Source organism: Elephantulus edwardii, unplaced genomic scaffold (assembly GCF_000299155.1).
Source record: "Elephantulus edwardii isolate Elephantulus edwardi_28Jun2011 unplaced genomic scaffold, EleEdw1.0 scaffold00058, whole genome shotgun sequence".
Classification (NCBI taxonomy): Eukaryota; Metazoa; Chordata; class Mammalia; order Macroscelidea; family Macroscelididae; genus Elephantulus; species Elephantulus edwardii.
Window position 1 is genome coordinate 8338530 of NW_006399808.1, and position 14315 is coordinate 8352844.

Sequence of the window (14315 nt, forward strand, 5' to 3'; positions counted from 1 at the left end):
ATATATTGCATTGAAACAGATAAGGGAGAAAACTCTTTAAAAGGGATATGTGATTAGGTATTTTTGTCATGACAGGAGTCTAGAGTGAAGGCTACATGGTGGAGTGGACCTGGGGGAGGGGAGAGTTTGTAAAACAAAGAATTTTTCTTTTACTTTTCCAGGAGGGTAGTATACTAGGGGGGAAGGATGGGAGGGGAGAAAAGTACAACAATGAATGAATGGAAATCCAAAGTCTCTGTAAATTTTTACTGAAATGAATAATAAATTTTAAAAAATGAAAAAAAAAACCCAAAAACCCAAAAAAACCCAAAACAAAAAACAACACTACCAATTAAAAAAAAAATTTCCCTTGTTTAGTCGCACTATGGAAACAGCTATAACTTAAGCTTCTGCAGGTGATATAACCTTGCTTGCTAAAATAAGGAGGGCCTAAAGGGTTATGCTGTAGAAGGTCAAAGACTACAGTCTTGAATATAGATTGAAGCTCAACATTAAGAAAACAAAGATTGTTACAACTGGGCCAACTAGCAATATAATGATAGAAGGAGAAGAGATTGAGACTATTAACAATTTCAGCTTGCTTGGCTCCACAATTAATACTTTTGGCATTAGCAGTCAGGAAATAAAAAGACGAATTGCATTGGGAAAATCTGCTGTAAGGGACTTCTCCAAAGAGCTAAAGAGAAATGATGTCAGTCTGGAGACTAAGGTGTGTCTGATCTAGGCCATGGTCTTTGCAATTACTTGCTATGCATCAGAGAGTTGAATAATGACTACGGATAACAGAAGGAAGAGTGATGCCTATGAGTTGTGATGCTGGAGAAGACAGCTGAACATTCCATGGATTGTAAAGAGAACAAACAAGGTCTGTCCTAGAGAGGGTGAAACCAAGTTGCTCCTTAGAGGTGAAGATTTTGAAGCTCCATTTCACATACTTCAGGCATGCTGCCAGATGGTACTAGTCCATGGAAAAAGACATCATACTTGGAAGGGTAGAGGGACAGTACAACAGAGGAAGATCCTGGATGAGATCGACTGACACAGTAACTGAAAAAATGGGGTTTGGTATGTCAGAGACAATGAGACTGGCTCAGGATAAGATAGGGTTTAGAGCTATTGTGCAGAGGGTCACTATGAGTTGCAGGGGACTCCATAGCACATACAACAACAAAGCATAAACCAGACTTTGTTCAGGAGGATATATATTGTATTGGGATACATTATCTCTGGTGCCATCTGGGTAGGAAGAGAAAAATGTAAAAACACAAAATCTGCATTTTCAAATGCAATTTTCTTTATAATTAAATTTGTGGCTGTTGGTAAATTCTTGGCAGTATTTTGTGGGTTAACATAGTTTTCAACTATCATTAATTGCATAATATATACCATATGGTCAATCTATTCAAATTTAGTACATAAGAATCTTTAGGTAATAACAGCAGTGTAAGGAACACATAAAGAAGTTTTTAATTTCATTTTTATTCAATTTTCTAAAATACTTAAGAAATCAACATATTCTCTTCTATCCTGAACTATTACCTGAATTCTAGCCCCATGCATTTGAAAAGAAAGGAATATCAATGTGCATAGATTATAACTGGCACAGTGGCTCATTCTCAGCCATGTTACTTTAAAACATATGGGTTCGAGCAATATGACAGGTAAAACTGATGGGGTAATGTATGACTCTCAAAAAAATTTTATTAAAAATTTAAATTATTTCACATGATTTTAAAAAACATACCTTAAAGACATCAAAATCCTGGTATATTATTCCTACATACACAAGACTCCCTTCTCCATTGATATATGTAGTTTCTGTGAATTAGATAAAATAATGTATTTCAGGCCTAAAAAAGGACTGATGGCCTAGTACGTAAGGCTTTGCAATGCAAACTCAAAAGCATGCAGTTTGAATCCAGCAGCTGCTCTCTGGGAGAAGGTTGAGCAGTTTCTTCTGACTGGATGTAAATGACAGAGAGAGAATGAGAGAGAGAGAGAGAGAGAGAATGAGAATGAGGGAGAGAGAATAAAAGAAAGAGGGAGGATGAGAGAGTAAATAAGAGAGAGGGAGACAGAGAAAATGAGAGAGAGAAAAAAATGAGAGAATGAGAAAGAGAGAGAAGGGGGAGAGAGAGAAAAGGAAAGAGAAGGGGGAGAGAGGAAAAGGGGGGAAGGAAGAAGGGAGGGAGAATAAAAGAGAGACTGACCTTATAAAAAAGGCTGTGCTTCAATCCCAAAGGCACACAGTTCAAAACCACTAGCTGCTCCACAGGAGAAGGATGGCCATGTGACTAACTGCCTCTGAAAACCTGCCTGAGGGGTCTGTAACAACTCATACACAACTACATCCAGCTGTCAGTCTGGTACAATGAATAACAGCATTTTTGTGATAAGGCTTAAAAAGTATGCAGATACTAAGTTAATTCTTTAAAATAAAAATAAATAGAGACTCCCATGGTCTGGGCCACCTCATATATTTGAACCTTTCAGTCATTATCCTTGCTGGGAATAAATTTCCTTTTCTTATTTCTCTAAATGACCTGCCTGACCTTTTTAGTCTCTTTCAATCTGAAACAGTCTCCTCCAGCGTCCTTCATGGCAATTCTTTATGACATTTTTAGGATTCCAGGTCAATTGGCCTGTTGAATGTTCTGCAATCGAGATATTTTTGGGTACTGTTGTTCAATTAAGACACTATGATTCAAGGGCGCTCTGGTGGCCTACTGGCAAGATGCTGCGCTGCAATCCCAAAGGCACACTGTTTGAATCCACCATATGATCCCCTGGAGAAGGATGGGCAGCCTCCTCCTATGCCAGTCAGATATGACTTGAAAGCACACAACAACAACAACAACAAAAAATAAAATTAAATAAAGTGTGTCACACACAAAATTGTTTTAGTTTAAAAAAGAAAGAAACCATGATTCATAAAGTTATAGTCTATAGCCACACACTGTCAAGAAAGTAACCAACATGACTGAACAATTTATGATGAATGGAAACCTAACCTGCAATGTAAACATAAAAAAATCATAAAATCATTTAAAATTAAGAAACTATATAAATTTAATACTTTATTCTTTTCAATGAATTGCTAAAAGAAACACAGTCATGTTGTTATTATCGTTCTGCCATTGTGGTATCTCTAATTCATGGCAAACTCATGCACAATGAATGAGATGCTGTCCCGAAACCAATCAGACCACTGGTCAATAGCGTTTTCATTGCTGAAATCAGTTCAACATCTTGTGGTTAGGTGTCAAAGTCTAGTACGACTTACCCTATGAACAAGACTAACCCCTGTCCTACCCTTCTCAACTCTGATGTAACTGAGCCCACTGCAGCAGTCACCGTGATAATCCATCTGGTTGAGGGTCTTCCTCTCCACTGACACGCAACTATTTCAAGCATGATGTCCATTTCCAAGAAACAGCCTAACAACATGCTCAAAGTATGTGAAACAAAGCCTCATCATACTTGTCTCTAAGGAGCACTCTGGCTGCACTTTCTCCAAGACACATCTTTTCATCCTTTCTTCAGTTCACTGAAAATTCACTGCTTTCCCCCAAACCTATACTGATGGATGGGTGGTAGATAGCTCTGCATGAGGTATACGGGCCAGGAATTGAACCAAATTTCCCATGTGAGACTTTTACAATTGAATACCAATACCAAGTGCCATTACTTGTGACTATTGGGCGAAGTGAGTAAGATCATCCTCACGGCACAGAGCATTGCGTTTTGCGCTGCTGATTTAGAGATTGGTAATTCGAATCCACCAGCAGCTGATATATAGAAGGAAGCCAGGCAATCTCTTCCTGTAACCCTAGAAACCAGATGAAGAATTCCTTTGAGCTGTAACTGTTGCCGTTTTTATAGCACATCCTCTTTGTGTGTGTGTGTGTGTATGTGTGACAGAACAACTCACTGCTGTTGGGGTTAAAAAACAAACAAACAAACAAACAAACAAACAAAAACAAAACAACTTAATGTCCAGCATGTTTGCCAAGGCTTTAAATCACATGAGAGTAGATTTTTCTCCTTAGGATTAGTTAATGGATTTGAACTGCCTGCCTTTCTGTTGGTAATGCAATCTCTAGGCCACCAGAGCTACCTCGCTGAAAAAATGATATAGAGATAAATGAAATAATATGCTGAATTACAAAGATAGCTATACTTAATAATGTGCTCTAATACTTCTTTTAAATTATTCATCTTACAGTCTGTGGAAATGCTCCTATTGTCAGCATTTGATGTTTGATACTATGTAAGTTGAGTCTTTTTCTCACATGTATTGGGCATTTTGCTAGGAGAGGCAATTCTCTGGAGAGAGACATCAGGCTCAGAAAGGTGGAGGGTCAAGGGAAGAGAGGAAGACCCACAACCAGATGGACTGACACACTGACTGCAACAATGGGCTCAAGTATGACAGAGATGATGAAGATGACAGAAGGAATGATAGGGTTCAGATTTCAGATCTGTTGTTCATAAGGTCCCTAGGAGTTGTATTCCACTAGAGAGCACCTAACAACAACAACAATCTACCATAATTTTCTTAATATTAAAATGTGTAGAGAAAAAAACCCCAAACCAGTAGTTAATAAAATAAGTATTTTAGAACTGTTAATTTTAATAATTTTCTTCTACATGGTATAGCACTGGTCTGTCCATTTGCTATAAAGAGATAACTCATGGTTACTATGAGGCTCAACACTGGGACACTGATGTATCAAATGAGAAAATGCTTACCCTTGGTGGACAGTGTTTGGTGGAGCTCTCCAATTAAAACAGGCGTGGAAGCAGTAGTGGCATCCACTTCCAAATGAAAGTTATACAAGTGTTCAGGTCTTTCATTCATAAGGTTATTTGGAGTCATCTACGGCTCAACGGCATTTAACAACAATAACAAAATGTTATCTGTATAATAAAAAATATTAAAGTACTACATTTTGAAAGAGCACAGTGGCAAAGTGCCAAAAGTACTGGACTGCTTATCAGAGGCTGGCAGTTGAATTTCCCACACACCCCGTGGGAGAAAGATGAGCAATCTGCTCTCTTAAAGATTTGCTTTATGGAATCCTGGAAACTCAATGGTATTCCCTATTAGTTGGAACTGATTTGGTCCTAAGTTATATTTTAATGTATTTTTATTTGTTCTTTTTCATCAACAAATCAACCCTCTAATCAAAATATTAATCCACACCACAGCAAAATTCTTAATAGTAATTACTATCTTTATTATGTAGAACTATTACACCCTAATGACTTAGTTAATTACATAGCAGGATTTACTATAAAATATTTATAGTTAATGCTTTGTTATATGAACTGCATTATTTGAAAGAATATTAATGATGATGGAGAGCTGTTGCTTTCTCTTCTTACAATGATGATAACTGATTTACAAGGCCACTTTACGACCACAGAGTAATGATAGACCTCTTCTAAAACCAAAAGGACTAATCATCATTAGGAAGTGCCTTGGAATGAAAAAGAGAATCAGTGGCAACTACAACAAAGACACATTTTGGTAAGTTTAAATAAAATAGCTCAACTGGATTTGCAAAAGATAAATTATTATAAAAAAAGAAAATTTTATTAAAAAATAATACAGTAAGAACCCATTATCAAAGGTACAGCACATACCGAAGAAGATTATATGTACTGTGCCTAATTCTCACCATAAGCCTAACCTCAGAGGTAAAGTTTATTGTCTCAGATATGAAAACATATCATGTTAAAACAAACAAATAGAAACCTTGGGGGAAAAGTTATGTTATATAATTGTTGCTGTTAAGGTGCCGTTGAGTCGCCTGCAACTCATAGCAACGTATATACAACAGGTCTGAATCCTGCTCTGTCCTGTGCCACCCTTAATGTCTCTCACACATCCACGTTCATTACCCTAATCAAGAGAGGGTCTTCCTCTCTTGTGCTGACATCCATATTCAGATACGACATTAGAGACAATACTCCAACTTTCAAGGAAACGGATTTTGATCAAGAGTTGCTGAAATTGAGGAGGATCTGAAGTATTTACTGCAGAAGAAGGGTGGTCATCTTCAATATGGAATGAAATTCATTATTAAAAATAAGATTAAAGATTTTCACCAAGAGGGCCAATTGGTATAACCAAGGATAGATGGAGAAGAGACTGATGTTGTGAACAATTTCAGCTTGCTTAGTTCTACAATACTCAAGATATCAAGACGAATTGCTTTGGGAAAATCTGCTGTCAAATATCTCTCCAGAGTCTCATGTACTTATAACTTGTTAGTCAAATTTGTGTCTTCTAGGTTGCAACACCCCCATGATACATCTTGAAGGATATGTACATGTACAACCAAGCACAATCAATAAGAGTGCATCTGAATTCCAAAATCAATCTCCATAATAGTCTATGTGTTTCCTACTGCCAAAGGGGCCCTTTAGAGTAGTGAGAGAAGATCTTCACCCTGAAACCCACAGCGTCCCTTTTCAGCAGGAAGTAGCTAAGAGAATACGCCGTCCCCTTTTCCTTATGACTCAGGGTGAAGTCTCTCTCAGGGAGGAGTGATAGGGAATGGCAAAGGATACACTGACAAAGAAGATGAATCAGAACTGGCTTTGACAAGCACTGTGGCATTTGGACAAGAACAAACTGGGAGGAGGGTAAAGAGAATAGTGCAACAATGAATGAGTGGAAGCCCAAAATCTCTGTAAATGTTTATGAAAATTAATAAAATATAATTATAGAAAAAAAAAAATATCTCTCCAGAGTGCCAAAGAGCAATGATGTCAGTCTGAAGACAAAGGTTTACCTTATCCAGGAAATAGTTTTTCACAATTACTTGCTATGTATCTGATAGCTGACTAGTGATTAAGGATGACAGAAGAAGAATCGAAGCCTTTGAGCTGCAGTGCTGCAGAACAGTGTTATACCATGGACAGCCAAGAGAAATAACAGTTCTTCCCTAGAAAGAGTAAAACCAGGCTGTTCCTAGGAGGCAAGGATTTTGAAGCTCTGTGTCACATACCTTGGGCATGCTGCTAGGTGGGACCAGTCCTTGGAGAAGGACATCATGCTTGGAAGGGTGAGGGACAGCACAGGAGAAGCAAACCTTGGATGAGATGGACTGACATAGAAACTGGGCTAATGGGGGCAGGTATGCTAGAGTCAGCTCAGCGAGACTGGCTCAGGAGAAAACAGGGTTCCTAGCAATTGTGCATATGATCGCCAAGTCGCAGGTGACTTGACAGCACATACTAACAACATACACTTTTTTTAAACATTTTAAACATGTACAGAAGACAATTCATATTTGAATCAGACTATATTTTCAACACATTTAATTGATTTGGAAGATTGTATCTGTTGTATGTTTCTGTATGGTATGTTGATGTATCCTTACTTGCTAGGATTTATATGTAACCCAAAAAGAGAATTACGGTAAATCTGTGGATCAATCTGGTAATCGAAAATATTGAGATTTTACAATGCTGAGTCTTCTGATGCTTAAACATCTTAAATATACATCTTTATTGAGAGAGTGCCTAAATTATCTCAATGTGTGTGTATATATATATAAATTTATACATTTATATTTACACACACACATATATGTGGAGAAAACATGTCATTTATAAGTTCTAGATCAACTCCATGATATCACATGTTTAAAGGATTGCATTGGTTTTTAGATTATAGGGAATTCTTATCTTTCAATATCATACATAATGTAAAGTGAATAAAGTTTAATAATCCAAAAGTTGTGTAGTATTTGACTTGGAACATTTCCCAACTCTAAACTGGAAAAAGATTTGCTAATTGACTGTAAATCAGTAAGAGGTAAATGTATACTTTTTAATGAATTTCCCTTTTAAAGAAATGGTAGATGGGGTTCTGGGTTCCGAGTTCTAAGCTCACTTCTCAGTCCTTCGCCATGTGTGCTGCTGTGCTGGCGGCGGCAGCAGCGCGCACCGTGCCTGCCTTCTCTGCGCGCCCACTGACCGGCGGGGAGCTCCCCGAGCCTGGGCCCGCTGCAGGGCAAAGTGCTGCTCCCCGAGAACGTGGCGTTGCTCTGAGGCACCACGGTCCAGGACTACACCCACATGAACGATCTGCAGCGGTGCTTCGGCCCCCAAGGGCTGGTTGTGCTCCGCTTCCCATGTCTGGGCATCAGGAGAACGCCAAAAACGAAGAGAGCCTGAATTCCGTGAAGCATGTTCGACCAGGACACGGGTTCGAGCCCAATGTCACATTTTTTGAGAAGTGCGATGTTAATGGTGCTCAGGCGCATACCCTGTTCGCTTTTCTGTGGGAAGCCCTGCCCACGCCCAGTGACGATGCCACTGCATTCATGACAGACCCCAAGTTGATCACGTGGTCTCCGGTGTGCCACAATGACATTGCTTGGAACTTGGAGAAGTTCCTGGTGGGGCCTGATGGTGTGCCTGTGCGGATGTACAGCCTCCGCTTCCCAACCATCCACATGGAGGCTGACATTATGGTCCTGCTGTCCAAGGGGCCCAGCAGTGCCAAGGCCCTCCCGCATCCCAGGCTGCCTGGCAGGCTCTATCCTCCCTTCTCTGGGGGTTTCATTAATGAGGGTGTTTGCTCTAAACTGAATAGAGAAATGCCTGATGCTTAAAAAAGCCCCCTCAGATGGATGCTGGTCCTGCCCATCCCAGACCCCCCTTCCAGATTAGCACAAATCTCTCTAATAAAGTCCTAAGTAGAAGAAGAAGAAGAAAAAAAAAAAAATAAAGAAGAAATGGCAAATGAATGGCTATTCAGTCATTTTCATTGGCTGAATAGCCATGTGAATTTCTTTTAAAATAATGCATCTACTGATGTCTTTGGCCTGTCTTTCTATTTTGTTGGAGATTTTTAAATACTAGTTTTAGGATTATTTTTACTATATAATATTCTAGACACCTATTCTTTTTGTTACTGCTTACTTTTTTTCTGGGTATCTTCTCCTATACAAAGATCTCAAGGTAATCACGAGACTAAAATCTCAATCTTTACAAATTACCAGAAGAAATACACAAAAAACAGAAGGAAAAAACAAATCAGGTGGAAGATAAAAGAGAGAGCCTGTGATAACATCAAATGAATCTAAAAGCATTCTGAAACTACAAGCATACCTTGGAGATATGATGGGTTCAGTTTCAAAACACCACAGTAAAACAAGCTACTCAATTTTTTTGTTTCCAAGTGCATACAAAAGTGCATATGTCTGGTAAGTGGACAACAGAAAAAAGTTTGAAACATTGTAAGATTTAACAATATGTGACACAGAGACATGGAATATGCACACACTGTCTGAAAACCAGTGTCGTTCATAGAAGTATTTAATGCAAGGTTGTAATAAACTTAATTTGTTTTTTTAAAAAATGAACCACCGCAAGATCTAGGAAAGACAATAAAATAAAACAAAATGTGTACATGTTTTATATAAAAAATCACTACAGAATCACCAAACAGAAACTAATCATCAATGCATTTTTTGAATTGAGAAGAAATCAGATTCTATAGGCAACACACCATCTTATTCCATTTATGTAACATCCTTAAGACAAACTATACTTGGGGATGGGGAGACTCTCAAAAACTCATTGTTAATGAATTGGAACCCACCAGAGATGACCTCCCGACACAGTTGATTTTCCTAGGCTGTGAATTGTACGGGAGGGAGGAGACTAGCATCTTCTATAGAGGAGCCACTGCTGAATTCAAATTACCAGAGATGCACCTGTGGGTTAGTGAAACTCCCTACACACACCAGCACCACATCGCCTGAGATGGAGAGAGGGATGATAAGTACAAAGGAGGCCCATATTCCAATTTTTAGAGCAATAGAATGGTTTTCTCTGTAGTGGTCAACCACATCCCACATTCCAATGTGAAGTTATGTCTCCCCTACTCAACTATGACTCATACCAGTTCTATGACCAACGGTTCTGAACCTTGACCTACCCTGAGATACCTGACCCTTGCCACATCTCATCCAGGGTCTCCCTCTCCTGCACTGACCCTCCACAATTCCAAGCATGATGTCCTTTTCTAAGGACACCCTTCCTGGTAAGATGTCCACAGTATGTGAGATAGCTTCAAAATCCTTGCCTTCAAGGAGCAAACCGGTTTTACCCTCTCCAGGACAGACCTGTTTGTTTTCATAGTAGTCAAGAATTCATAATTATTAGAAAACCAAGAAGAAAATCTGGCAGACCCAGCATACAGGGGGAGATTAGTCTAACGGATTACATATGCATGATACAACATTTCAGAAGGTGCTTAAGGGAAAGGGTATAAAACTAACTTCAGCAAATACCATTGTGTTTGGATACTGTAAGGTTTAAGACTAAAAAAAATCTGATGCAAATACTAAAGTCTAAAATTACAGAGTGATGAGGCACTGCTTGGTGAAAGGAGGATGGGAAATGCCCTCCTATGTGACATACTGCCTCTAAAAATCTGCTTGAGGGTCAGCTCTGAGTCAAGTCTACCTTGACATAACAATAACAAGGTTAAGCAAGTAAGTAATATATGTTAGAAAATAAAAGTTAGCTTTCTCTCTACTAGAGAGGGTATAAATAATCAAAAAGGTGGGAGGGGTAGGAGGAGAGAAGAAAAATATGTGCAACAATTAAAAAAAAGAAATAAAAAAAAAAGCAAAATGAGATCTTAGAATGAACTATGGTGCTGGGTATGAATCCGAGATACCATTATGGATTGACATATTTATTATATGTACACACAAAGACAGAGATAGAGATAGACCAGTATAGGAATATAGTATGTGAACTCATCAGTTAGAAGGCTAAATTTATTTCCTAGTTCCATACTGGAAGAACTCAGAAGCCAGGATAGCCAACATCCAGAAGTTGGTTTCTAAAACCATTCTTCAAGAAGAGAAGAAAGGGCTGAGTTTAAGACTGGGGTCATAGAAAGCCTAAAGTCTACTGCAGTACCAGAAGCTGTGAGATGTAGAAAATGAAAAGAAAAAAAAAAGAATATGGGGGGCAGGGACTGTCATAAGTTTTCATGCAAAGTGAAAGACTTCCCAATGGTCAAAACTAGAATTTGAAAAAAAAATAAACCAAAAAACAAACCCTAATACAATATTTAATTATAATCCAAAGAACCAAATATCCACAAGTTCATAGAGTTATAGAAAGTGATTTAATAAATTTGAAAACTGGAGAAAAATGTTATCTTTATACTGGATAAGAAAGGAGATGCAAACTATCCACATGCTCACTGAAAAGCAGAAGTTCAAGTCTATCCCCAAGTGCCTTGGAAGACAGACTTGGTGACCAAGTTAAAAAAGCAGACACTGAAAACTCTATGGAATGAACAGACAGCATACTCACTGCCATTGAGCCAATTCCAATTCACAACAACCCAAAATTGGGTTTCCAGTGCCATAACACTACAGGGGAGAATGTCTCCCTTTCTTCCCTGAAGCAGCTGACAGATTCATGCCACTGACTTTCTGGCTGATCAGTCAACTGAACAGTGCCACCAAAGCTCCTTAAAAGAGTATAATATGAAAAATGTATATTGTTACAAATTAGAAAATACCAAAGAAATAGGAAAATGTCCTGAAACATACTAACTACCTCAACTAACACACCGAAAGGTGAAAAACCTGAAAAGATCTTCAATAAAAAGAAAACAAAAGATGTCAATCTCTCAACAAAAACCCAAAATCTAAATTCACTGGAGAATTCTAGCAAACACTAAAAGAAGAGTTGATACCATTTCTACAACTACTGTTGTTCTGTGTCATCAAGTCACCTGCAACTCATAGCAACCCTATGTACAACCACCCTAAAACCCTGCTCTATCCTGTGCCAATCTTATTGTCTCTGACACATCTGTTCTCATTATGCAGGCCACTGAATCAATCCATCTCATCGAGGGTCTTCCTCTCCTGTGCTGTACCTTCACCCTCACAAGCATGATGTCCCTCTCCAAGCACTGGTCCCTCCCTGCAACATGTTCCAAGTATGTCAGACGAAGCTTTAGAATTCTTGCCTCCAAGGAGTAGCCTGCTTTTTCACCCTCTCTAGGATGAACCTGTTTGTTCTCCTGGCAGTCCATGGTATATTTAATACACTTCTCCTGCAGCACAGCTCAAAGGCATCAATTCTTCTGCTATCATCCCTAGTCATTGCCCAGTTTTCTGATATAGAGCAGGTAATTACAAAGATTATGGCTTGGATCAGGCTATTGTGGAACAAACATAAAAAAGAAATTGATACTCCCCAATTTATTTTATGAAACCAGCAGATCCCTGAAACCAAAGCTAGACAAAAATACAATAAAGAAAATGATAAAGCACAAGCAACAAATGCTGGCGAGGTTGTGGAGAAACTGGAACCCTTATTCACTGTTGGTGGGAGTGTAAAATGGTACAACCACTGGGGAAGGCGGTATGGCACTTTCTCAAAAAGTTGCAAATAGAGAGAGATAACATTTGACCCAGCGATTCCACTACTGGGAATGTACCCCAAAGTGACCACAACTGACATCTAAGCAGATATATGCACACCCATGTTTATTGCGGCTTTGTTCACAATAGCAAGGAGTTGGAAACAACCTAAGTGCCCATCAAAAAACGAATGGATAGAGAAGCTGTGGTATATACACACAATGGAATACTATGCTGCATTGAAAAACAAGGAACTCATGCAATATTATTCAAAATGGGTGACCCTGGAGGACATTACGCTGAACGAAGTATCTCAGTCACAAAAGGACAAATACTGCATGATGCCACTGTTGTAAAACAGGACTGACCTTGGGGTTGGGGAGAGACTGAGAAGGATGGGTTCAATAATATATACTGTACTGAAACAGATGAGGGAGAAAACTGTTTAAAAGGGATACGTGATTAGGTATTTTTGTCATGACAGGACTCTAGAGCGAAGGCTACATGGTGGAGTGGATCTGGGAGAGGGTTTGTAAAACAATGAAAGAATTTTCCTTTTCCTTTTCCAAGAGGGTAGTGTACTAGGGGGAGGGTTGGGAGGGGAGAAAAGTATAAAATGAATGAATGGAAATCCAAAGTCTCTGTAAATTATTACTGAAATGAATAATAAATTTCATTAAAAAAAAGAAAATTATAAAGCAAAATCCCTCATGAATAAAAATTATAAAAATTCAAATGAATAAAAATCAATAGCATTCTACAGTATGGTTTATATCAGAGATACAAGCCTGTTTCAATATTAGAAACTAATCAATATAATCATCAAATAAATAAAACAAAGTAAAAGAGTAAAAAAAACAAGGAGAAAATTCATCATAATTAAGAGCATATTTGTGAAGTAAAAAACAAAGAGAAAGACTGATAGCATTCCCCTTTATAATGAAATGGGACAAATACTGGGAGTTCTAGCCTGAGCAGCAGCCCCCAAAAAATGGATATAAAAAGCATCTAAATGAGAAATAAGTAAAACTATGTTTATTTATACAGGACCTAATTGTATTCATAGAGCACTGCAAAGACTCTACAGTCAACAGGATTGTTTGTTAAAGGGGAAAAAAAGAGGAAGAAAGTTAAAAGTTAGTGGAACCAATAAAAACATTCAGTGGGCATAGAAATTAGTTGGCTTCTCTACACTAACAAAAAGAACTGCAAGAAGAAAACAAGACTATTAACAAATCTGAAAAAGAAAATACACTTAGGAATAAACCTAATCAGGGATGTAAAAGATTACACATGTTATAAAACATTATTGTAAGAAACCAAAAGAAATCAACCATAAACTGTAAAAGAAAACTGCAGGCAAATAGGTAAGAAGATCTAATATTGTGAAAATATCAATAGTAACCAAAGTGATCTGCAGGTACAAAGCAGCCCAATCCAAAACCAAACAGCATTTTCCAGGGCCTGGTCCCTCTTGATCACGCGCTCCAAGTAAGGAGACTGCCTAGAAACAGGGCGACAGTTCACAGGATGGGTTTCTTGGGTGAGAAGGCTTGGGACCATGCATAATGCATATTAAAGTTTTATATCCTAGTTAGGTGAGTAGTGCCAAAGGTCAAACAGATATCTAAGATAGAAAAGGAAGAATAAAACCAAGGACTGAACCACAAGACTAAAGTCCACATAAAATAGAACCATTTCTAATCTCAGAACAGCAAATTCAAAGGAGCCTGGTTACTAGAATCAGTTGTTCGAACTAGGGCACAAGAGAAAGTATTGGACAGAACAGTGGAAAATTGCAGAACAATCTAAAGTTCCTACAACAAGAACACTCTTACTAGAATCAGGGTCTAGAGTAACCCTCAAGACCACAGACCTAAGATACACATT

The 14315-nt window shown here is 38.3% G+C and overlaps 1 protein-coding gene and 1 pseudogene across 3 annotated transcripts in view; one reads left to right on the forward strand and one right to left on the reverse strand.

The window, feature by feature from the left end:
* The window catches only part of ADK (adenosine kinase), a 696790-nt gene that overhangs the window by 263014 nt on the left and 419461 nt on the right, over positions 1 to 14315 (reverse strand). The gene's annotated exons all lie outside the window — the stretch shown is intronic.
* LOC102874833 lies at positions 7926 to 8633 on the forward strand (annotated as a pseudogene).